Source organism: Heterocephalus glaber, unplaced genomic scaffold, assembly GCF_053883595.1.
Source record: "Heterocephalus glaber isolate CG9 unplaced genomic scaffold, H.glaber_assembly_v1.0 deba00001461, whole genome shotgun sequence".
NCBI lineage: Eukaryota > Metazoa > Chordata > Mammalia > Rodentia > Bathyergidae > Heterocephalus > Heterocephalus glaber.
In genome coordinates this window covers 48,608,350-48,635,366 of record NW_028258308.1, presented here as the reverse complement: position 1 = coordinate 48,635,366, position 27,017 = coordinate 48,608,350, and the positions used below count along the sequence as shown (strand labels likewise).

The following is a 27,017-nucleotide window of genomic DNA, read 5'->3' as shown; positions in this document are numbered from 1 at the left end:
ATTTGCATCTCTCGAATGACCAGTTATATTGAACATTTTTTCATGTATTTATTTGCTATTTCTACTTCTTTGTCTGAGAAATGTCTGTTCATTTCAGGTGCCTACTTTCAGATTTAGTCTTTAAATTTGGGAGGTCTGATCTTTTTAAGTTCTTTACTTGATTCTAGATACTAGAACTTTGTCTGAGGAAAACCAGGTGAAGACTTTTTCCCACATTGTGGGTTGTCTCTTCACACTGCTGGTGGTTTCTCTTGCTGTGCAGAAGCTTTTTAATAAGAACAGATCCCACTTGTTGATTGTTTGTGCTAGTTCACAGGCCACTGAAGTTTTGTTCGTAAAATCTTTTCCTACACCAATGTCTTCAAGAGATCTACCTAACTTCTGTTCCAGCCAGTTAAGCATTTCTATTTTAATATTTAGATATTTAATCCATTTTGATTTTAGTTTAGTGCATGGTGAGAGATATAGGTCTAGTTTTAATCCTTGGCAAGTTGAAACCCAATATTTCCAGCACCATTTATTAAAGAGGCTATTTTTCCTACAGTGAGGGTGTTTGGCTCCTTTATTGAAGAAGAGATGGCTGAGTGTGTCTGGCATTGTTTCTGCATCTTCTAATCTGTTCCACTGGTCCTCAGGTCTGTTTCTTTGCCAGTACCATGCTGTTTTTATCATAGTAGCTTTGTAGTATAGTTGCAGGTTGGGGACTGTGATACCCCCTGCCATGTCTCTGTTACCTAGAATTGCTTTTGCTATTCTGGGTCTCTTCTTGTTCCAAATGAATTGTTTGGATTGTTTTCTCAAGGTCCGTGAAGTATGCTGCTGGGATTTCAATTGGAATTGCGTTGAATCTATACAGCAGGAAGTATGGCCATTTTTACTATATTAATCCTTCCTACCCAGGAGCAGGGGATGTCTGTCCATTTTCTGATATCATCTTCAATCTCTCTTTTGAGAATGCTATAGTTTTCAGAGAAGATGTCTTTGATTTCTTTGGTTAGGTTGATTCCTAGGTAATGTAGTTTTTTGGATGCTATTGGGAAAGAAATCATTTGCCCTATTTCCCTCTCAGTGAGTCTGTCATTCATGTAGAGGAAAGCTATTGATTTTTGTGTGTTGACCTTGTAAACAGCTACTTGGCTGAATTTGGTTATTAAGTCTAGAAGACTTTTGATGGAGTTCTTGGGGTCTTCTATATAGAGTATCATGTCATCTGCAAATAATGAAAATTTGACTTCTTCATTTCCTATCTTTATTCCTTTTATTTCTTTCTCTTGTCTAATTGCTGGGGCTAATGTTTCCAAAACTATATTGAACATGAGTGGTGATAGTGGACATCCTTGTCTTGTTCCTGATTTTAGTGTGAAGGATTTCAGTTTTTGACCATTTAGTATGATATTGGCTGTTGGTTTTTCATAGATGACTTTTATCAGTTTGAGGTAGAGACCATCTATTCCAATTTTTTGTAGGGTTTTTTTCATAAATGCATGTTGGATTTTGTCAAATGCTTTTTCTGCATCTATGGAGATAATCATATGGATTTTGTCCTTGGCTCTATTGATATAGTGTATTACATTGATTGATTTGCATATGTTGAACTATCCCTGCATCCCCAGGATGAAACCCACTTGATTAGGGTGTATGATCTTCTGCATTCTGTTTGCCAGTATCTTATTAAGGATTTTTGCACCTATATTCATTAGTGAGATTGGCCTGTAGTTCTCCTTTTCGGTTGGGTCTTTCTCCGCTTTGGGGATCAAGGTGATGCTTGCTTCCAGGAATGAATTTGGCAGTATTGCTTCCCTTTCAATTTTGTTTTAGTTTAAAGAATAGTGGCAGGAGTTCCTCTCTAAATGTCTTGTAGAGTTCAGCAGTGAAGCCATCAGGGCCTGGGGTTTTCTTAGTTGATAAGTTTTTTATTACATTTTCAATTTTATTGGTTGTTATTGGGTTGTTTAAAACTTTTAGGTCTTCATTCAACTTTGGAATTCATATGTATCTAGGAATCTGTCCATTTCTTCTGTGTTTTCTATCTTATTGGTGTACAGGATCTGGAAATAGATATTGATGATCCTTTGGATTTCTGCTGGGTCCATTCTAATTTCATCCTTTTCATTAGTACTTGCATGGATTTGGGCCTTTTCTTTCCTTTTTCTGGTAAAGTTGGCTAAGGGTTTGTCAAATTTTTTTAATTCTTTGGAGGAACCAACTCTTGGCTTCATTGATTTTTTGTGTCATTCTTTTAGTCTCCTTTGCATTGATTTGTCCTCTGATCTATATAATTTCCTACCTTTTATGAGCTTTGGGTTTTTCCTGCTCTTCTTTTTCTAGAAGCTTGAGGTTCAGCTTCAGTTTTTTAATTGGGCTCGTTTGGTTCCCTAATATGCATATTCACTGCTATGTATTTCCCTCACAAGACTGCTTTCATTGTGTCCCATAGATTCTGATATGTTGTATTGTCATTGTCCTTTTCTTGAAGAAACTGTCTGATTTCTCCAATTTCCTCTGTGTCCCATTCATTATTCAGAAGTGTGTTGTTCAATTTCCATGTGTTTATGAAATTTTTCCAGTTTCTTTTGCTATAGATCTCCAATTTCATTGCACTATGGTCTGATAATATACAGGGGATAAGTTCAATTCATTTGCACTTACTCAAACATGTTCTGTGAGAGAGTATGTGGCCTATTTTTGAAAATGACCCTTGTGCAGCTGAGAAGAATGTGTATTCTGATTTTGTGGGGTGGAACACTCTGTAAACAGCTGTTAAATTCATTTGTTCAAGAGTTCGATTGAGTTCTAGTATTCCATTACTTATTTTTCATCTAGTTCATCTATCTATTTGTGACAGTGGAGTGTTGAGGTCCCCCCTACAATTGTATTAGTGTATATATGACTTTTCATGTCTGTTAGTATTTGTTTTATATATTTGGGTGCACTAGTGTTTTGTGCATAGATATTTTATGACTGTCATCTCGTCCTGTTTAATGGTTCCCTTTGCAAGGTTGTAGTGTCCTTCTTTGTCTCTCTTAATCAGTGGTGGTTTGAAATCTCCTTGATCTGCCGAGAGGATAGCTACTCCTGATTTTCTTCAGGTTTCCGTCACATGGACTATTGTTTTCCACCCTTTAACTTTCAGTCTATGAGTTTCATTTTGAATTAAGTGTGTTTCTTGTATACAGCATATTGTTGGATTTTGCTTCTTGACCAATTCTGCCAGTCTATTTCTTTTGATTGGTGAATTGAGACCATTAACATTGATGGTCATAACTGAAATGCATTGACTTATCATTGCCATGAATTTTTCTTTTTGTTGGGTTCTCCCCCTTTACATTTAATTTCTTGTCATGCCAGATGGATTCATTCTGCTTTTCTCCCCTAGGTTGTGATTCTCAATGTCTGTTCCTAGGATATTGTGTAAAATTTTTTGGAGTGCTGGTTTCGTACTCAGGAAGTTCCTAAGTTGTTCTTTGTCATGAAAGTATTTTATTTCTCCATCTACTGTGATAGATAATTTTGCAGAGTACATCAATCTGGGTTGGAGGCTGTTTTCTTTTAGCACTTGGAATATGTCTCTCCAAGCTCTTCTTGCCTTCATGGCTTGTGTTGAGAAGTCTGCTGTGTTTCTGATGCATTTTCCTTTGTATGTGATTTGTTTATTTTCTTTAACTGCTTTTAGAACTTTGTTCTTATGTTGAGTTTCTGGAATCTTAACAATTATATGCCTATGTGTAGATTTTTTTTTTTTGATCAAGGCCATTTGGAGTCCTATATACCTCACTTATCTGCATCTCAAGTTCTTTTCCCCCGCTTGGGAAGTTTTCTGCCATTACTTCTGTGAAGAGTTTTTTTTATGTCATCTGCAGTCTCTCCTGTTTCTTCTTTGACTAAAATCAGTCTTACATTATTCTTCTTTGCATCATCTAGCAGCTGCTGGATTGATTTCTCATGTTCCTTTGCAATTTTTAAAGCAATTTTTCTTTTCCTGGCCATTAATTACAATCTTATCTTCTATATCTGAAATTCTGTCCTCACATTGGCTCATTCTGCTATGTAGACTTTCAGTGGTGATTTTCATTTCCTGGAAATCTAATTGCATCTGTTTTATGGATTCCATTTGTTTCTTATGTTGGGATTCCATCATGTTCCTCAGCTCCTCTCTATATTTATTAATCATGTCTTGCACTAGGAGCACAATCTCTGCTGTTATCTGAGAAGTTACTTCTGATTTCATTTTTTCTAGATCCTCTTTTGTTGCCAGTTCAGTGGGTCCAGGTGGTTGAGTATCAGAGTGTTCCATCTCATTTCCCTTTGGGGTTGCTGTAGGTGATCTGGAAGTCTGGTTTTGTGACTTATTTATGTGGCTTCTCATTTCAACCAGCAGTGGGGGGGGCAGAGCTGTTGGAGCCGTGCTGCTGACCTCCTCTGAACTGGGAGAGGTGGGACAGGTTCCAGGAGCAGCAGAACGGATGGTGGCTGGGAAGCCCCTTCCTCTGGGCCATGAGTGGTGGGCTGGATGGTGCCCAAAAGCCCCTTCCTCTGGACCAGGAGCAGTGGGACTGTGGCTCAGAAGTGCCTACCCCTTGGCTGGGAACAACAGGATTAATGGCAGCCCAGAAGCCCCTTCCTCTGGGCCGGGAGCAGTGGGATGGATGGCAGCCCGTGAACCCCTTCCTCTGGGCCAGGAGTGGTGGGACAGATGGTGGCCCAAAATCCCTTCACTCGGGGCTGGGACTCGTGGGAGGGATGGTGGCCAGGAAGCCCCTTCCTCTGGGCCAGGAGCAGTGGGGTGGATGGTGGAACAAAAGCCCCTTCCTCTGAGGATACAGTTTCTTGAAGTAGGTTTTGATGAGCCTCCAAATTTCTGTAGGATCTGTCATAATTTCACCTTTTCATTCTTAATTGCATGGATTTGAGCCTTTTCTTTCCTTGTTTTGATAAGTTTGCCTAAGGGTTTGCCAATTTTATTTAATCTTTTCAAGAACCAACTCTTTGAATCATTGATGGTTTTTGTATTGTGCTCCTGGAATCCATTGCAATAATTTCTGCACTGATCTTTATGATTTCCTCCTCCCTTTTATGAGCTTTGGGTTAGCCTTGCTCTTCTTTTTCTAGAACCTTGAGGTTTACCATAGTTATTTCAGTTCATTCTATTTTCTTAATAGGGCATTCACTGCTATGAATTTTCCTCATAGGACTGCTTTCATTGTATCCCATAAATTCCCATATGCTGTATTGCCATTATCATTTAATTGTAAAAACTGTTGGATTTCTCATTTGATTTCATCTGTGACCCATTGGTTGTTTGGAAGTGTGTTGTTCAATTTCCATGTGTTTATGAAATTAAATTTCCATGTGTTTTCAAATTTCTTGTGGTTTCTTTTCCTATTGATCTCTAATTTCATTGCTGTATTGTCTGATAATATGTATAGGATAACTTCAATAACAGCATTAATTTAAGCATGTTCTATGAGCTAGCATGTGGTCTATTTTGGAGAATGTCCAATGTGCAGCTGAGAAGAATATGTATTCTGATTTGGTGGGGGTGCAACATTCTGTAGACATATTAAGTCAATTTGTTAAAGAGCTTGGTTTATTTCCACTATTTCATTGTTAATTTTTTTGTCTAGCTGATATTTCTATTTATGACAGTGGTTACTGAGTTCTACCACTACAATTGTATTAGTTCTTATTTGCTTTTTCATGTCCATTAGTATTTGTTTTACATAGTTGGATGCACTCGTATTTGGTGCATATATATTTATGATTGTCATCTCTTCCTCTTGGATTGGTCCTTTTACTAGATATAGAGACCTTCTTCATCTCTCTTAATTAGTCTTGGCTTGAAATCCACTTTGTCTGCAAATAGAATATCTACCTCTGCTTTTTTTTCTGAGTTCAGGTCACATGGACTATTTTTTTAACAGATACACTCAGCCACCTCATCTGTGACAAAAAAAACCCTCACTAGAGTAAAGATAGGCTCTTTAATAAATGGTGCTGAAAAAACTGAGTTTCAACTTGCCAAATAGAATATTACAAATAGAACCATATCTCTCACCATGCACTAAACTAGAACTGAAATGGATCAAAGATCTAAATGTTAAAGCAGAGTTGCACAGATAATATATGTTAACCACAATAACAGACTGGTATTGCACAGAAGAGAAACTATAAGCTGGAGGCAAAATGGATCTTTAAAGATAAAAATTGTTTAAAGATAAAAAATTCCAGTTTCTTCATTTTAAGTGTGCACACCACTTCCCCAGCATTCCTGAAAGTAAGCATGGTTGAACCTCCCCTGTGCCCCAAGGAAAGCCAATCCTGAATCCTTGTGTGAGTGCTTCTTTCCTGCTCTTTCTCACCCTTTTCCACATATCAAGATTCTGTGTTCTCCAACGTACTGAACTGATGCCTTCAACATGTGATCAAATTATGATTAAACCGGTGTTTCCATTATCTCATATTTTCAATAGCAATTTGGCAAATAATCCAGGAGCTAGTCCCTAGATTCTGGCCTTTGACAGAGCTACCTAGCAAGAAAATAAAAAGAGGTAACACAAAATTAAAATTAAAAAGTTTAACAAGGCTATAAGTGCTGGGCCTAAAAATGTGCTGTGGGTAACTTAAATCAGGGTAAAGCCCATTATGTGTGTCTGATTTTATATCTATCTCTTTTATTGCATTAAAATTTGGAACAGCTGCCTGCTCAGGTCTGCACATAGCCTTGGTCCTCAGTTAGGGAGTTTCTCTATAGGAGTCTGCCTTTATCTAGACGATGTCCTCCCCAGAGACTGAGCACAGCAAGGTACTTCCAAAATGTGCTGGGACTAGTAAGTGCCAGCTTTTTCCACAACATTGTTCTAGCCTGGCAGTCATCTTGGATTCCAAGATCAGGAGTACTTCAAAGGGAGGTCACCCAGAGAGAGCAGTGAGCCCCACTGTGGAGCCAAGGCTGCTCTCCTAATCAGGAGCTATTTTGCCTGAGGGGAGAACTGCACCCTAAGGCCTGGGGGATTCCTCTCAGCCCCCTCACAGTTTCACCCTGAGCTGAGGCCCTGCCATACCCAGCCAGGGGCCTACCCTGCTAGAGGAGCAAACCCCCTGGCCATGGAAGGCCCCATCCTTGCTTTCCTCCCCTTATCCAGAAATCCTCAGAGTGTCTCTTAGCCCCTTCCTGGTGATCTTGGGATTGTGTCTGTCCTTCCTGTCATGGTCGCCTGACCAAAGGTTTTTCTCTCCCCTCAAAGTTGCTCATTTCATCAATGGACATTTGGGGCTGGAGCCCAAGGCTGGCTGTGGGAATGCTTAGCTGCAGCTGTCATCTGGTCACAAATTAAAAAGTCTCCGATTGTTACAAAATGCATTACTACATTTATCATTCTTAATCTGAGGACAGATAAATACAAATGTGAGAATTGAACACATTTCTGGAAAATATTACTAATTTTTTAAAAATGGTAAGTGATATTTGAGGAGTAATTTGTATCATACTGTTATACATGAAGTTGTTACATTCAAATATTTCAAATGATTCAAATTACAAATAATTAGATTGAGACAAAGAATGGAGAAGAAACATATTTAGCTAGTGATAAAATTAAAAATTATGTCAACATTGTGTTTTATGGGAATTTTCAAAAATATAGAGAAACTAGAAAAACAGAGAAACATATAGAAAGATAGTGACACAACCCTGAAGGAGATAGGTATAGAAGGACCTTACTGAAGCTAATATGAGCTACTTATGACAAACCAGAGGCAAATATTTTATTAAATGGGAAAAAACCTGTCAGCTTCACCTCTGACATCAGGAAGAAGACAAAGATGCTCACTATCACCAGTTGTGCTCAGCATTATACTCAAAAGATTAAACAGAAAAATTAGACAAGAAAAATAAGTAAAATGGATAAATATAGGCAAGGAGTCAAATTGTTGTGATATGCACATTACATTATATTTTACATAGATGACCCAAAGAATTGCACCAAAACCTCTTAGAATTCATAAAAAATTTAAACAACTTAGAAAGATACAAAATGAACAAAGAGAAATCTATAGCATTTGTGCACACCTATAGTGAACTCAAGGAGAAAGAAATTTAAAAAATAAAACCATTCAAAATACCATGCAAAAATATCAAATATCTTACAATTTAGGACCAAGGAAGTTAAAACCTTCTGAAGTGAAAATTACAGTCCTCTTAAAAAGGAGACAAAAAGTACATCAAAAAATGAAAACTTGTCCCCTCTTCCTGAATAGGCAGAATCAATACTGTTAAAATGACCATACTTTCAAAACTGATAGATTTATAGGATTTCCAATCAAAATACCAATGGCATTGCCTACAGAAGTAGAGAAAAAATTCCAAAATTAATATGGAACAAGAAGAGATTCAGAAAGAAAAAAACAATTCTGGGCAACAAGAGTAAAGCAGCAGGCATCAAAATACCTGCCTTCAAATTATAGCCCAAGGTTAGAGTGATAAAAATGACATGGTACTTCAAGTAAGCAAGTTAACCAGAACCCTCCCACCACCACCACCAATAGCCTGCACCTGAATTTTACCCCTTTTCCTCTCCAGACTGCTTATTCAAAGTGATAAGTTAACCAACACCTCTCTGACCTTGTGGTTAAGAAGAAAGGACAGGACATGTCTTGCCTTGTGGTTAAAAACAAAGCAAAGGACATGTTATACTGCAGCCCTAACCATAAAGATAGGACTTTCTTTCCAGGTCCCCAAAATGGGATTTTAATCTAATTTACAATCTGCTTCTATACCCTTCTGCTTGTTCAAAGATGAGATCATGACATTCTACTGTGTTGTTTTTCACTTTAAAAACTGGGCTTCCATGCTTGACATGTACCAAGGAAGATGGGAGTGCAAGCTCATTCTTGGTCACCAGCTATTAAAAAAAATTTCTTCAATTTAGAAATTTTTGTGGCATGATTTTTTCTCTGAGACAGCTATAACAGTACTGACACTAAAACAGTCATACTGGGCATGATTTTTTCCCTGAGACAGCTATAACAGTACTGACACTAAAACAGTCATACTGTTATGGATGAGCAAGTTTGAAAAATAGAGATCCAACAAACTCTGTGCCAGATCTGATTCTGTTTATTATAGCCATTGGCTGAGGAGGGGCTAGTTGTCAGAAAGTGTCCTGGGCAATGGGAAGCAGTTTGATTTCTTCTTTTAAATCATTATTTCAGTTGGGGAGGGCTCAGGGGAGACCAAGTAGAATCTTACAGAAGCAGAATCATGCTAGGTTAGTGGGGAGCACAAGGAAGTTTCACACACTAGGTGAGCTACAAAACATCCTGCAACAATAGCAAGTTTACTGCCAAGCAGGATGTGAGGGTTTTGGGTATTTTGTTCAAGTGTAAGCACTTTGTTCAAGTGGTACAAAATGGCATTGAGGCACAAGATGGAGTCAGAGGCTACATGCTGTTTTACAAAGTTGATTATCCAAATAAGAATACAAGGCCCAATCAAGAGCCCAAGAAAAAGCAGGACTAAGGGACCAGCCAGTCCAGTGATAATGGTGGTTACCCAAGGGCTCCAATTGAACAGGTTATGACACCATGAGTTTTTACTTTCCCTCTTCTGACATCTATCTATATTTTCCTTGACCTTTTGAAATGTATTGTGGATTACATAGACTTGTTTTCATGGAAACAACATGCCTCCCCTAGAACAGCACATAATCCTCCTTGTGAAGAGCACTAGATCAAGCCCCCTTCGATTCTGGAGGAGCATCTCAGCTAGTGACTCTACTTCAAATGAAGAGTGTCAATCTCATATTGCAGGCTTCCTAGGTCAGTGTCTACCTGTTTTACCAAAGCTGAGAGTCCAAGTTCTCCTCTAGCCAATGTGGCAGTTCCAAGTGCTGCTGAGACAGCTACCATCAATCCCCCCAAATTGGAATGACTATGGAGATTGATTACTACTTGTCTATATGGTAGTCCTGGGGGTGCTAAGAAAATCCCATTCCTGTGGTTCTCTGTACACATAAACTTGAGGAAGAACTCACACCAGGATTCACAAGACTTCAGGTCTAGTATCTCCCTCAGGAATTCTGACAAACTTAGTGACCTGAGGTACAAGCTGGCCAAGTGCTGTTAGGGGTAAAGTAAGCCTGTAGGGTCTCCAGAGTTACAGTTTGGCTACACACATCATGGAAAGGGGAGTTACTCATATCATAAGAAGTTAGATGCACCCAGTACCTCCTCACAATCATGAATTGGGATGTCAGGGGTCATCACCTGGCATCAGTGTAGCTGCACTGAGAACCTGTCCTGCTGGGAAGCCTATGCCAGGCTGGTTGAGAAAGAAGCTTTGATATTGAGCAAGGCAGGCATTTGACATCTATTCATTAGTAGCCCCCTTGTGCAGTCTCTACTGAATGAGGGGCAGTTAGGACTAGGTCTTGTCCAAGGGTCAACTTATCAGTCTCCTTGACTAATAAAACTGTGGCAGCTACTGCCTGAAGACATGGAGGCCATCCTGAAGCCACAGGATCTAATCTTTTAGAGATAGGCCATAGGCTGCTTCCAGGGTCCCAAGGAATGCACTAGGACTCCCTTAGAAATTCCTCTTACCTCATGGATGAATAGATGAAAAGGCTTAGTAACATTGGGTAGTGCCAGAGCCAGAGCTGATATCAAAGTGCTTTTGAAATTCTGGAAGGTTTCTACTTCATCTATTCCCCATTCTAGGGGTTTATTTCCTCCCAAGGCAGAATGGAGGGACCACACCATCTCAGCAAATCCAGGTATCCATAGGTGACAGTATTCAGCTGAACCTAGGAATTCTCATACCTGTTTCTTGGTAATTGGTGTATCTGGTGTATGGCCCTTTTCCTGGCCTGAGACAAGGCTCTTCTCCCTTCTGAGATTCCAAGCCCCATGTATGATACTTTAGGGGAACAGAGTTGTGCCTTCTTGGGTGACACAAAGTAGCCCAACTCCTCTAGTAGCTGAAGAAACTCTTGAATCCCCTGCAGAGATTCTGAATATCTAGTAGCAGCTAATAATAAATCATCTACATATTGAAGCAGGGTGAGGTTAGGGTGGTGAGATCGGAAACTCAACAAGTACTTCTGGAGGGCCTCACAACTGGGTGGGTGCATTTTTTTCCCATTAAGTTTGTTGGTACATTTTAGGTATAAAATACAGTTACATTCATCATTGGGATCTTGTACCATTACATGAGTAGCTTGCTTCTTATTTTTTCCCCTTCCCCTGCCCTCCCTTCACCCCCTCCACCCTTCCCTATTTGCAAAGATATTGTTTCCATTTTTCCCCTTTTCTCATACTTTTTCTTTTCCCTTCTTTCCTTTTCCCTAACCCTCCCACTTCCCCTGCTCCTTTAGACCTTTTCTTCCCATTACACAATATCATTTATACATTTTTAAAATTATAATATCAAGATCTAGGAGACATTACCACAGATTTTACAAAATATAAAAGGATGTAGAAAGCATATTAGAAAAATCTTTTTTGAAAAAATATTGATAACTTTTAAGAAGTACCTTGGAAGACAAATTAATGAAACTAACTCTGGAGGAAATATAAAATTTGAATAGCACCTATTAGAGAAAGCATATTCTTAGTTTGAAAACCTACCTATATGACAATAACAGGCTCATATAAATTTTAAATGATAAATTATATCAAACATTTAAAGCAGGAAAAAGAAGTAACACTTCTCCCCCCATTTTAGGAAATCAACATTATGCTAATACTAAAACAGGCCAAAGATAATAGAAGAAAAAAGTATAAACATAGATAGAAATTTGTTTAACAAAACAAACTATTAAAAATCAGATCTGGCAGTATGTAGAAAGTGGTTTTATTATAGGAATGGCAGTGTTGGTTCAGGATTGGAAGATCCACCCCCAAAAGTCATCATTTTAGCAGAGGAAAAGAAAAAGCCATATAATGCTATCACTAGTTGGAGAAAAAGTATTGGACTAAATTCCAGTTATTCATGGTAAAAGCTATCAGGAGACTAGAAGTAGAACAATACATTCTCAACAGATCAAAGACATGTACTCCATACTTCCAGCGAGAATGCCTTATATGAATGGAAAAGGCACAATGCTTTCTCCTTAAGGTGGGGACAAGGGCAGATGTGTCTACTCTTCATCTGTCCATTAAACTTTGAAACCTAGGCCCAAACCAAAATAGCCTGGCAATAAAATGACACAATTAAGATAGGATTGGGATGGTAGAAACAAAATCTTTATATGTAGATGAAATGATGATCTACAGAGAAAATAATAAGAAATCTCTTGGAGCCCCTAGAACTTGTATTTGAGTTTAGGAGGATTAAAAAATACAAGGTATATATAAAAACTCAGGTCTATGTATACTTGCTCTAAATGAAGAATTGGATATTGAAATTTAAATGTTCTGTAGAACTACAAAGCACCTAGACAGGTAAAAAGTAAAAAAAACAGTGTTGGAAAATGTTTAATACCTAGATTAAGACTTCCTCTAAAGCTACAGTAATCAAGGCAGTGTTGATGTAAGGAAAGACATATAGATCATTGGAATAAAACAGAGAATCTAGAAATAGAACCACACATATATGGTCCACTGAGTATTGAAAGATTACTTAACATTAACATTTTATAGAATATAAACTCAATTCAAGAGCTGAGGAAAAGTGTGTTTCCAGCCAATGGCACTAGAACACCTGGTATCCATATATAAAAAATTAACCTCAACCCTTTATTTCCATACATAAAAATAACTTGAAAGGATCTATGAAGCTAAATAAGAAATACTAAAACTATAAGAATATAAGAAAAATTATAAAGGAAATTGTTTATGAATCTAGGGTAGGCAAGAACTACCCAGGATACAAAAAACATGATGATAAAAGAAAACAATTGATAAATGAGATTCCATCAAAATTTAGAACTTTAAATGACATCATTAAAATGAAAAGTCATCCTTAAGCAGACCATATTTACAATGAATATAACCTATGACCAGAATATATAAAGAACTATTAATGCTCATTAATAGACAACTCAATTAAAAAGTAGACACAAGAAGATGATAAATAGCCAGTACAGCACAAGGAAAGTTGTGCAACACTAGAATCAGAAAAATGCAAATCAGTGAAATAACAAGATTGAATTATACACTTATTAGGGAGATGGAGTTAAAAGGTTTAAAAGCCTTGTCATGACATTTTTTCTTTTTGTTGGACTCTCCCCCTTTACATTTAATTTGTCATGCCCAATGGATTCATTCTGCTGGCTTCCTGGGGTTGTGATTATCATTGTCTTTTCCTAGAATATTGTCTAAAAGTTTTTGGAGTGCTAGTTTGGTATTCATGAAGTTCCTGAGGTGCTCTTTATCATGAAAGTATCTTATCTCCATCAGTTTTGAAAGATAGTTTTGCAGGGTACATCAATCTGGGTTGGAGGCTGTTTTCCTTTAGGGCTTGAAATACATCATTCCAAGCTCTTCTTGCCTTGAGAGTTTGCATTGAGAAGTCTGCTGTGATTCTGATGGGCTTTCCTTTGTTTGTGATTTGTTTCTTTTCTCTCACTGCTTGTAGAATTTTGTTCTTCTGTTGGATTTCTGGAATCCTAACTATTATATGTCTATATGTAGTGGGTTTTTTTGATCAAGGTTATTTGGAATCCTATATGCCTCACTTATCTGTATGTCAAGTTCTTTTCTCCTGCTTGGGAAGTTTTCTGTCATCACTTATGTGAACAGTTTATGTCATCTGCACTCTCTCCTGTTTCTTCATTGATTTCAATCAGTCTTATATGATTCTTTGCATCGTCTAGCAACTGCAGGATTGCTTTCTCATGGTCCCTTACAATTTTAAAGCAATTTTTCTTTTCCTGGTTACTAATTGCAATCTTATCTTCTACATTTGAAATTCTAGCCTCACATTGGTTCATTCTGCTGCATAGACTTTCAATGGAGTTTTTAATTTCCTGGAAATCTGTTTGCATCTGTTTTATGGATTCCATTTGTTTCCTATGCTGGTCTTCCATCATGTCCCTCAGATCCTCTATTTTTTTTAATCTGTGTCCTCTCTAGATTTATTAATCATGTCTTGCACTATGTGCACAATCTTTGCTGTTATTTGAGAAATTACTTCTGATTTCATTTTTCCCAGATCCTCTTTTGTTGCCAGTTCAGGGAGTCCAGGTTTTTGAGTATCAGATTTGTTCCATCTCATTTCCCTTTGGGGTTGCTGTAGTTGATCTGGAAGTCTGTTTTTGAGGCTTGTTTACGTGTCTTCTCATTTCTATGGGGTTAGGGCAGTGATCCTGGCATCAGTGTGGCTCAACTCCTCTGCCCTAGGAGTGGTGGAATGGTGGCACGGAGCCTTCTCCTGGGTGCTGGGATTGGCTCACCTCCTGTATAATTATATACTTTGTGTCTTCTTTTTTTTTCCTTATTAGTTTAGCCAGATTTATTTTTTATAAACTCCTGGCTCTATTTTTTCTTTGCCTGTGTATGTGTGTGTTCAATATTTTTCCATTATTTACTAGATGTATTATCAAAGAACAATTTAAGATAATAACTTCAAGTTATCTCGGGTTAGATTTTTGTGCTTTTATTTTCCTATTCAAAGTGGTAACTTTTTATTGAATTAGCAAGTGATACTTTGTTTTCCATGGTCAGAAGTCTTTTTTGTCATTGATTATACAGATTAATGGTCTCGTTTTGGCAGATTCATGCAGGCATATAACAATTTCGCTTTCCTATTTGTTTTTATTTATTTAGACTCTAGTCAGTTTTGTTCTCTTTGTCTTGCACACCCTGAGCTTAATTTGTTCCCTTTTTGCAGTTTCTTGAGGTGTAAATTAGGTTGTGTTTCGATATATTTCTTTATTTTCATTGTAGGCATTTGTCACTGTAACCTTCCTCCTTCAATGGTATTTGTTGCATCCTGTATCTTCTTTTGTTTTTCCTTACTTAGATGTCAGTGCCTTCCACGTTTTCAATATTAACCTATTACCGGATATATGATGGCAAGTATTTGCTCCCATGACATAAGGCATCTTCACTGTGTTTATTATTTCTCTTTGACATGCAGAAGGTTTTTATTTGATGTAGCACCACTAGTTTATTTTTGCTTTTGCTGTTTGGGATTTTAATGTCCTATCAAAAAAAAGCTCTGCAAAGACCAATGTCAAGAGAGTTTTTCCTATATTGTCTTCTAGGATCTCGAGTCTCAAGTCTTATGTATAAGTCATTAATCAATTTTGCATGAATATCTTGTTCAGGGTGTAAGATAGGGCTCAGTTTCATTTTTCTACATGTAGATACCAGCCTCCCCAATCCTCTTTATTGACGGCTGTCCTTTTCCCATTGTGTGTTCTGTGAAACCTTGCTGGAAATCACTGGACTACAAATGTGAGGATTCATTTGGAGGTCTCTCTTCTCTTCCACTTGTCATGATATCTGTTTTTATGTCTGTATCATGCTGTAATAAAACATCTATAAATTGTGATATAATTTGAAGGCAAGTATTATGTGGTCTGAGCTGTAGTCTTTCTGCTAAAGATTGCTTTGCCCTCTCAATGTGTTGCCAGTGCTATTTTGTTATGTCCAGAATATCCAGGGCCAGGGGCAGGAAAGACCAGGAAGAGAGGACCCTCTGGGACTGCATAGCTCTGTTCCCAACCTTCTGCTTTTCAAATGGACAAATATAGGGTGCAGGGTTTCCACTGTGAAAGGCATGAAATTTTTTAATCATGACATGGATGAACCTAGAGGACATGATGCTCAGTGAAGAAGATAAGTGGTGAACATGTGAGTGGACACCAGGCCTCAGTCAGCTGAAGTGTGTAGGAGGAGGTAGCTGGACTTCTGCTGAGTGACTGCAAAGTCTCAGCTACTGGGATTCAGGCACTCTGGACTCTGTGTCCTGTAAGGACCCCAGGGCTCCACATGGCTGTGCACATAGGCTTGGGGGGGAGACTCCTGTGGTGACCTCACAGAGCAAGAGCAAGAGGCACAAGGACAGAAAGGACCATGAGCTGAGCCTTTCTCAGTTGATGAGAGCATGGTAACATCTGATTGTGTGCATGTGGATGTCCACACACTCCTGTGTGTGTCATCACATCTCAGTAAAGCTACTTTTCACAAAAAGCAAAGGATGTCTTTTGAATTTTAATTATTCTCATTGTTGTAGCAGTAATACCAGATTATCTTTTCTTCCCAAATGCTTGAATATATGATGTGCATAGTGACCCTTAGTCCACAGAATGGGATGCCTTTACTGAGTTACAAGAAATAATGTGGCCGGAGTGTTTGATTTCTATAATCCCTTACTGAACTCTTGAAATGTATCTTTAAATGGGAAATGACTTATGAAAACAAATAGCTGTTGTGACATTAATGGGGATTGTGAGCAGGGATTTATTCTTCTTTGGAAGACAAATCCTAGCAGAAATCGCCTATTTTCCAGTGTGACACTTTAATAGGAGGGTGCTAGACAGAAAATACAAACTGTTTATTTCACTGGAAACTGAACATTCCACTGAAATTTTAAAAAATGAAGACCTCCTATCCTAGAGAAACAGTCAGTAAAATTTAATGATTTACTTTCCCAAGTGTCAGAATTTGTCAGAAGGAACCCATGGGTCTTGTGGTGAGGATCGCAGTGTACTGGCATGCACAGCATGGTTTACCTGGCCCAAGATTCCACTTAAATGAACTCAGGTACAGTTTACCTAACCATACAAGGGAGAGAATAATCACTCATGAAGACAAATAAGAGGGTGGTGAATCAACTGGGGTAGAGTTTAAAGAGGGGTATGGCCACTCCTGCTGTGAGACACCAGCTCAGAGTTAATTCCATTCACCTTGCATGCAGTGGAGATGCAGTGTTCCTGAGAGGAGTTTCTTCAGAGCCTCTTTCATGTCCTTGCTCCTCAGTGTCTAGATGATGGGGTTCAAGGCAAAGGTCACCATGGTGTAGAAGAGTGAGATGAACTTGCCTTGGTCCTGGGCTAAGCTGACCTAGGGCTGAAGGTACATGTAGATGATGGTGCATAGAAGATGACCACCACCATCAGGTGTGGGGAGCAGGTGCTGCAGGCCTTGTGCTACACCTCTGCTGACTTGATCCTCAGCACAGCCTGCACTCTGAAGCCGTAGGACCTGAGGATGAGCCCAGGGAGCAGGATTGGGAACAGGATGCTGACCACAAAAAGTACCAGTCCATTGACCATGGTGTCCACACAAGCCAGCTTGAGGAGCACAGGGACCTAGCAAATGAAGCCATCCTACCTGTGATTACCACAGAGAGGTAGCCACAGTGGAAGGTGGCATGGACCGGGGAATTGGCTGCCCCACTTAGCCAGGAGGCCCAGGCCGGCTGGCAGCAGAGCCTGGGCTCATGAGGACTCAGTAGTGCAGGGGTTTGTAGATGGCCATGTAGCGATCCAAGGCCACCATGTCCAGGATGGTGCATTTGGTGGAGCCCAGGGACAGGGACATGTGGAGCTACACCATGCAGCCCCATATGAGATAGTTCTTTCTGGGCCACAAAAGTTCACCACAGTCTGAGGGGCCAGGCCGGTGGTGAGACCGAGGCCCAGTAAGGACAGGTTATTGAGGAAGAAGTACCTGGGGATGAGCAGAGGACATCAGGTATGAGACCATGACAATGAAGTTCCCCAGTAGGGTAAGGAGGTAGTAGAGGAGGAAAAGCACTAAGAGCACCAGCTCCAGGCCAGGGTGGTCCATGAAGCCTGGGAGGACAAAGCCAAGTGGGGCATTGTCATTGACCTGCCCCATCCTGATAGGTGCCACAGTGCTGGCCTGTGCAGAGCCCTGGCCAGGGGCATGGGACAGTTGATTCCAGAGTGGCAGGACATGAGTGGAGAGGATGGCCTACATTGACAAGTCCAGGCTGCTCCTCTCTCCCTCCTGGGTTCTGACTTGGCACCTCAAGTGATGCCTTGTGCTCCAGCCTAGCAAGTTGGCCTCAAGAATCTCAGGTTCTTCCAATTATGGGGTCGTCTGAGGCTGACAGTGGTCCCTGTGGGTGTGAGCATGCTGTCTAGAGCTGTACCCCTGCAGAAGATGAGGCCATTTTGAGGGGAGAATGGCATCTCCACAGGCTTGAACTTCTGCTAATTCTACACACGTCTCCACTCCTGGCTTCACAAGAAAATGGTAGGGGCATCTGTGCATCTACAGTCCACCTAGGGACAAAACAAAAATGAACAGTTAAACAGAGAATAATATACACTTTAAAGGGATATTCAAAGGCTGAACAAAATAAATATTTTCTCAAACAGGGTTTGAAAAATAATACATGAGAAAAGGATTATTTCCAAATGAGAAGTGATTACTAATGCAGCTAATGAAGTTGGACCCTTTATCTGGGGTTCAGATGGGAGTGAAAGGACAGAGAAGATCATGTGTGACATGGGGACAAGGTTAGCAATGATTAACAGGAAATGGAAAAGCAGTGGGGGAACCAAAATACATGACATGAACTCAAACTATCTCATACCACTGCAAGTTCACTCGCTGTCTAAACAGCCAAAAAAAATAGAAAGCTGCCCTTAAGATATATATGTTTTTAATTTACATGTTAGTTAGACAGGCTGGCTAAAAGTCTTTGGTAGTCAAGAAAAAATATTTACCCAAAAATACTACACATTATTTTAAAAAGAGGTCAAGGAATGTCCCTCCTGTAAAAGCACTTATAATGTGCTTTTTAACAACTCAGATAGGGTCTGGGATTTAGCTCAGTGGTGGTGCATCTGCCTCACAACCACAAGAAATGGAGTTCAGTCCTGGTACCAAAACAAAACAAACAAAATCAAAACTCAGATAAATTTATTGAATCTCTAGAAGTAAAGTGCTTAACTTTTCCATGCAAATAATGAGGCAACCTCAAAGGCTCTGCACCAACAGTAGAATGATGCTCTCCGTTTTGGAAATATTGGTCTGGTGTTGACATAAGGATGGTGGAGGACATCACTGTGGGAGATCTCAGGCAGGGCCTCCGCACAGTTCTCCTGCTGGAAGTCCAGCTTTTGCTTCAGCCAGAGAACCAAGGAAATGAGGACGTTAACTGAAAATGAGGTAGGGGAAAGTAGCTGAGAGTCTGTGTTAAATGTAGTCATGATTTCTAAGGGAAAGGGAGGTGAACTGAGGATATAAGATGAACCTATACTTTTATTTTTGGTACTGGGGATCAAACTCATGACCTTGTGCTTGCGAGGCAGGTGCAGAGCCACTGAGCTAAATCCCCGGCTGTACTTTGTTTTCACAATGACAATAGTAGAGAAATGTGAAAAACAGTAAAATTTTCAATCCAAAAGTTTCTGGTTCAAGAATCCCAATTCAAAGCCCATGTCACATTCAGCCAGTGGGTGGTGCCCGCCAGTGTGAATCATCAGCAGAGCTGGGCCTGGGCCTGTGTGGGCTGAGTTCCTCCTCCCGGGAGGACATGCCATGGACTGTGGCTCAGACACCTTTCTGCATCTTTCCCAGCTTTTCTCATGCCCATCTGTCTGTGTGCTAAAGCTCTGCACTAACTCGAGGAGAATTACGGGGAATGGGGAAGTGCAGACATCCACACAAGTCCCTGAAAAGAATGGTCACACCCACACTGAGAGAAGAAGTGAACCAAGCCAAGGCTTTGCCACCAATACAAAATCAACAACAAAGAAAGAGGCTTGAAGTAGGCCCAAACTATGTGAAATCCAAGAAGGGATCCTTCTCATAGATTTTTAAAATGACAGTTGTGCGTGAAAAAGGGAAAAAAAATTAAGATTTTAAAGTGAATAATTGTGGTTTAGATTGTGAAGGACTTTAAAATCCAGGTTAAAAAACTAGAAATAGTAGTGGTTTTGCATGAGACTGACTCACTGTATCTTATTTGGCTCTGTAGGGTTGACTGGGTTAGAAACAGTGGAAAAATGATAAGGCAAGTAACAGTGTGATGTGAGCTGAAGAATGAGGTAGTGAAGCCCATACTCTTTGCCTAATTCTCACTCAGTAACCACAATGACCACCATATGTGCTGCATGCAAAGCTCTCCAGGCACCTGAGGGCTGTGCCCTTGTGGGACCCACCAGGACACACACCTCCCTCTCCAGGCCACCACACCCAGGGACTTGCCACCTTCCAGCTGTCCTGACTCTGCTATGCCTTTACTTAAGCTGGCACCAGTGACAGGGATGCTCCCAACCCTCATCACAGGAAGTCACCTGCAGCCTCTCTGCCATAAGGCACAGGCTCTTGGACCCTGGCACTCGCCTCTTGCTCTCCTCTTGTCCCCAACCCAGTGAAGTTCAATGTCCATGCTGTATCCTAGACTACTTCTACGAGAATCTCTAAGCCTACACTGACCCAAAGTTCACCTCTGCAGAGATCTCCTGAGAGGATAAGCTATGCACAGACTGAGGGCCTGATACTCTGCAACCCTGGGTGCTGAATGTGCACTACTGTATCAGTGAGCACTTTCTATGGAGGATGGAGACACTGCAAGTGTTACTTCTCAGGATCACTCTCTGCAGGTTTTCTGGGTCTAAAATACTAAGGGAAACAGGAAGTGGTTAATGTCAGGGGACCAGCTGGGCTGGGAATGTGTCAGGAAGCCAAATAAAGCAACAGTGAGCCAAAATGGAAGCTGGAGTGAAGCTTCAGCCATGTCTGTGTTGGTGTCTTGAAAAGTCTAACCCTGCAGAAAGTGCTGCTTCTTGCCTTGCCCACTCCTTTTCCCTGGATGGTGGACCCAGGAATGTGAGGGTCATATTGCTGTGGAGATCCAGGGCAAGTGGTCCTTGGGGACAGGGAGGGAGGCAGAGGCTACTCCTGGAATCATCCTGACCATGAGGTGGATGTGGAGAGCTAAGATTCTGCCCTTTCCTTACAAGAGGCTCTGTGGAAGACTGTGGGCCAGAGCATCAGACAGAACACAAGAAGGTGCTAAGGAAATGGAGGTCATGAGTGGGGAGGGGTAGGGGGGGCCTGTGTCCTCCACACCTGCTCCCTTCTTGGTCCTGACCTACTGGTGGTGGCAAGTGTGGCAGGGACAGCAGCTTTCCTGGGTGAATGCAAGCATGCCCTTCACCCCCCTGTGCCCACCCGGAGCAGCCACCAGAGGTCTGGGTTGGGCCCAACTCCTACTTGGAATGTGCTGTGGGCCTCCAACCCTTCCACTGCTCAGTAACCCCATGAGGACAGTTTTGAGACTGGGTTCCAAGGGTGACCAAGGCCTCTCTTGCCCACTAGTGGCCCTGCAGAGGTGACATCAGCTTCTCTCCTCTGCTTCCCAGATGCATCACCTGTCACCACCTTCTCCCAGTTGGTGAAATCATCAGACCCATGGTGAGAGAATCCCCAGGATCTGCTCAGGTCCAAATCCACCCAGTTGGTCAGGAGAGCAACCAGCCCGAGGTTCCCCAAGTGTGCTTGGCCACACAAATGCCCACCCATTTACTCCCAAGTCGCAGAAAAATGCAGTGACTCAACACAGAGCAAATCCACTCTGCTGGAAGTCAGGAAAAAAGGCATCCTCCAGAAAGCATTGGATTCTTAACAAGTAAAATATAAAAGCTCATTTTCAAAAAAATATTTACTTTGTAAATTATTACTTGAAAGACATTATTGTTTGAGAATACTTTTAGGTCACAGCAAAAGTGAGGGGAAGTAGAGAGAGTGGACATTTTTTAAAATTGTGAAATGTCACACATTCAGAAGGCACAAAACACAAATGCAAAGTATGGGTGGCTGCAAGTGCAAACATGGGCCCCAGGAAGCCCCGAGGGCCTTTCCCAGCCACAGCTCAGCCCCCTCCTGCAGGGCCCTGCTCTGGCCAGGAGGAACCACATCTCTACTTCATTGTCCTACAGCAGAGGAGGCTCCTGACCAGCAGGGCTCAGTGCACCCATTTCTGTCTCCACGTGTCCCTGTCTGTGTATCTCTATTACCCTGTCATTAGCACTGTCTATGGTGTACTTATAAAAGAGGACTTAATTTTAAATTCTTGATCTTGTACTTACCAATTGTACAACACCAACCTGCATTCAGAAATAGCTTATTTCCATACCTGGTAGGAAAAATCAGAATTCTACATCATTTACCTGTCCCACAAAGCATCATTGCTTTAATAACAGAACAAACTCAGCTGTGACAGGGACTGTAAGTGCCTACATCATTCACTTTTCTAGAGTCCACCAGGGTGGGTTAAGTATGTTCATGTTTTATATCTTCAGGAAGCCTTTTCTTAGCTTTGTGCTTCTTCCAAATCACAAGACTCCTGACCCACAAGAGAGCTGGCTGCACAGCAATGTGTTGAGGGCTGGACAGGAGCCCACCCTAAGAAGCAATGATGATGATAAGGCCCCAAGAGGTCCTTGTGTGGGGAGTGGACAGCCTGGGATGAGCCAGCTCTGTGTGTGGTGATGGAGTCCCCAGGGAAGCAAGTCTTCCCAGCAGCCAATTAGTGCACTGCTGGGATCACCCAGGGAGAAGAGGGAGACTTTACCTCTCTATCCAATAAACCAACTGTGTGGATTTCAGCACCCAAAATATAAATTGAATAATAGGACAAAGCTGATAAAGCTCTCTACATCACCCCATCTTCACAGTGGCCCATGTTAGTTGTGTATAATCTGAGGGCACAGGAAGCATCTTGTTATGATGTAACTGTTTCATTAAATTAAGACAAGGTTGAGTCTAGTCAGGGTGGACATGAGCAGTAGAGGAAGGGCTGGGATCAGGACCCACAGCTCATCTCCTCTCTGGGCCTGGGATCTGCTGTGCAGTACCAGTAGGGACACCAGGCAATGTGCAAAGGGAATTTATTTACAAATATCTAAGCCCTCTCTAGGCAATGTCCAGCCTCCTGCACTGTCCTTGTATGGGTTTGACTGCTTTGAAGCCTTTCCACTCTGAATAAACAGCTTCCTTTAAATTTTAATGTTTTACTCTGTGAGATTGGCCAACAGAGCTTGTGGTGTTATTTTGGGAAGAAAATGGCTCATTGAAGGTGTTAGAAATCATTTCCACTGGACTTCAGCTGTACTATGTTTAATCAGCATGAGGGGCCCTTAGACACAGTCTACATGCACAGATGTCCTCTGACCCTGGCCTTCACCTAATTTGCAGCAGGGAGCTGGGGTACCAGTGCAGCCCCAGTGCAGAGAGAGCTGGACTCTGGGTCTGAAGCCTGCTGTGGGCCCTGGGGCTGAGAGGACTCACTCAGCTCAGTCTGTGCAGTACACAGCCCGGACAGAGGGGTCTCATGCAGCCCTGCTGCCTCCACCCTGCCTCACCCTCCTGCATCAGAGTCCATGCCTGCTTCACACCATTCTAGCTCATCTCTTCCTGAACACTTAGCTCAAATCATAAGGCTCTTTCTTTACTTCTCTTCATGCTATTATTGCAGTCAATAAAATACATGGGCTCTCTGCCTGTCTCCCTGTCTGGTTCTTCAGTGCTGAAGCTCTAACCTCCCTGCTTCTCCCAGGCTCTTCTCCACTTCCTCCCACCCCTGAACCAGGAGCAATCTCCCTGAGGCAGTGAGCCCCCAGCCCCTCAGCCTCCCAGATTCTCTCAGACATCCACTTCAGTGTCCCGGTCCCCACTTGCTTAACCTCATCCTTGCAGGCCCTGTGCCCCAAGATGCCACCCACCCCACTCTGAGCACCAGAACAGGCTTGGCAAATGGTTGGCTGATGAGCTGGTGAGGGGTGATGGTCAGTGTCACCAAAAGTGATCAAATATCCATCAATAAACTGCACACCAGTCTCCTAAAAATGCCTAGTTGACTACAAAATAAAGCTTAATATAAAATTGTTGTAGCTATAGAACCTACATACTATACCCAAATTGAACCATATTTACTGATGCTCCACCACAAACAGTGATGTAGCATTATTTTTATTTTTGTTCCATGTCCCCCAAGTGTGGGACTAGACTCCTCTTAGCAAGAATGCCATCCGTATTTGGAAGCATACTCACAACTTCTTAGTCAAATACTGGGTATTTTAGAGACAGGGTGTTTGCTGGTTGAAAGCTGTATAGAAAGAGAGAGTTGCTTAGAAGTCAGGGAAGAACTGGATGCCTTGAGAAGGTCTGGGGGGAATAGGCAGCCCTGGGGAAAACACATGTGATTAGGGATGCCCATCCATAGCTGCCTTCACCTGCCCAGAATATGTATTTAAAAAAGAGTTCTAAATGTCTGGGGAAGGTTTAAAGAGCCAGCAAAACCCACAGTCCCTGAGTGAACAGAAGCTTTCAGGAAATTTGCATAAAAGTTGGGATCTATGCTTAAACTATCCAGACATGGAATGTCAGGAAAACCATGGGAGACACTGGGCCCTGCCCTCTGGAGTCTTCCCCTGGAGCCTCTGGTGTCCCGCCCATCTGCTCCTTCTCTTCAGTCTTCCTGTTTATTCCTAGGATGCACTGAGGGTAGAGTAATCTCATTCACACAGGAGGACTACTGGTGCCTCTGAGATTCTAGCACATTACCCCACTATTTTTCCCACATGGGCTTTATCCTAACTTTATTGCCATGATTTTCTTGCAGCTGGTAAATTAAGACTCATCTTCTATACTGGCAACAAGCTCAAGTTGGACATGCATCTTTTCCAGAGTCACCCTCTTACCTGGCAATTAACACAATGGTGTTCGGTACCTGCATACCAACAATGTAATGAATGAGTGAAAAATGACTGAAAAATTAATGCTCCAAACTCTGAAGAGACAGAAGCCACACAATGCACTGTCTTCCTCATCATATCTCCGGTGCTTCTGAGCAGTTAATGATGACAGTTCATTTCTGAACTACTTGTTCTGCACTGGAAATGCTCACAACACATGGACCTGAAAGAATTTCCTCAGTATTCTTCCTCATCTTATTGAATTTATTTTGATGTCAGTTTGAACACAAAGCTTTATTGCCTACAATAGACTATGTTAAAGAAAATAAAATGATTTTATTCAAGCACTATTGTCATAAGGAAAAGAGACTCCAGATTCCAGGATAGCAGTGTGGGTCAGTGAGGTTTGCGGTCCAGCAGTCCAGCTGAAGGTGGGACATCAGAGCCCCTACCAAGGGGGGCTCTGTGTAAACTTGTGGGATTCCTGTGGAAACCGGGAAGGTGCAAGGTGAAAACAGGTCTAAAGACCACTTATCAGAGGATTCAGAGGACTCCACAAGCTGTGGTGAGGAGCAGAGTCTATAGACTTCAGCACTTACTGCAGTGCAGTTAAAAGAAAGTACCATATCTGTCTTCATGCGAAGTTTCCCAGAACGCAGACACAAAATGCCCTGACCCCTAGAGAAGGAACTGCAGAGGACAAGATGGCTTTGGATGCTGAATGAAGATGACTTTTAGCACGAATATTAAAAAGGGTTAGAAAAAGCTTCTACCTGGATGATAGTTCTCAAAATTACAAATAAATAATTTTATATGTGAGAAATTCAGGGTTATAAAAAATTATTAATTGTATGTGTTTGCAGGTCATAGAGGAAAATTGGAGTCCAGTGTTGGGTAATTCACTGCTTCATTAGCTCATTGTTCATTTAGAGAACTGGGAGATTTGTAACTGCTTTCTTCTGTTTTTCCTTCTTATATTGTTTTGGAATTTCACCTTCCAAATTTTGAACAGAGCTTAGGGTTAAAAAAAAAGCCATTTGATTCTTGAGAGCTTGTGCAAGGTGCATCCACGTTAAGTCTTAAAAACAAATATGTCATAGTCTAGAGCTACAAAGGCTGATGCTGACTGTATTAGGTAAAAGTAGTGGGGGCAGGGTGGCAATCTGGTTTATTGTCTGAATATTTCCATGTTGATCTTAACCTTCTAAAGCACTTAAACTGTGTCAAATTCACACCTTGTATAATAAACTCTGTGGTATAGACAATAAAACATACATTGACAAAAAAGTCACCTTATCCTTCTATTGGGTAATAAAAACTCAAAACCAGACACATATGCTATGGGAGTTTGCACCATGCTAAACACAATGAAAGCAATTAATCACAACAGAAAAATGTCCCAAGAATTTTCCTAGTAAAAGGTGTTTATCACACAGTTATTTTGAGCAATATTCTTATAATCATGTAAACTTTATTCCCAGGATCTTCCATGATCCTCAGGCTGTAAATAAGAGGGGTGAACATGGGGTGACCATGGGTACTGCAGCCAGGTGACAATCAGTGCAGCCCAATGTGAGAGATGTGGAGTGAACCACACAGCTGCCAAGAGGGGCCCCAGGCCAACAAGAGGCCAAGGACACTGCTGGCTGAGCAGAGGGCCATGAATGAGAGATGAGAGGAAGAAATTCACTTGGTAGAAAGAAGCTTGGGTTCAAGGTGAGACACCAGGGTGATAGCAGTGTCTCCCAAATGTTCAGTAGGCACAAGACCAGGACAACCACAAACAGAGTTTCCTTAAGTGGATGTGGCTGGAGAACCCCAACAGAATAAGCCCTGTCCTGCTGGTCTCATTGGTTCTCACTATCCCCGGGTCGAACTGTGTTTCCCAAGGCCAGGACACAACAGAGAACAGGGACATACTTCAGATGAGGGACAGGGTTAGGTCACCAAGAGTGTATTACACCTGTAATCCCTGCACTGTGGGAGGCTGAGGCAGGAGGATCAAAAGTTTGAGCCCAGCCTGGGCAATTTAGCAAGGCCCTGTCTCAAAATAAAAATAAAAGGCTGGGAATGAAGCTCTATGGGAAGGCTCTGGGTTCAATCTCCAGTACTGCAAAGAAAAAAAAATCATTCGATTCTTCAAAAGCAATTGTGAGTAATAATGAAAAGCATCAGAAAAAACAATTCTAATTGGGTATTACAGATAATGATATAAAACAGTGCTATAAAAACAATTATGGCAAATTTTACAAGTGTTTCAGAAACATTAATAGACTTTACTGCATAAAGAGTTTCTATATAAAGCAGCTCATTCATATACAGTGCTCTAAACTTGATAGTTTGCTTACAAAGTTGTGATATATAGGTTCTACAAAACACCCTCATGAAATA

At 41.2% G+C, this 27,017-nt stretch overlaps 1 pseudogene; it reads right to left on the bottom strand.

Annotated features, from left to right (window-relative positions):
- Positions 1-16,839: 16,839 nt before the first annotated feature.
- On the bottom strand, positions 16,840-17,790 carry LOC106008342 (olfactory receptor 2G3-like; annotated as a pseudogene).
- Positions 17,791-27,017: the final 9,227 nt, after the last annotated feature.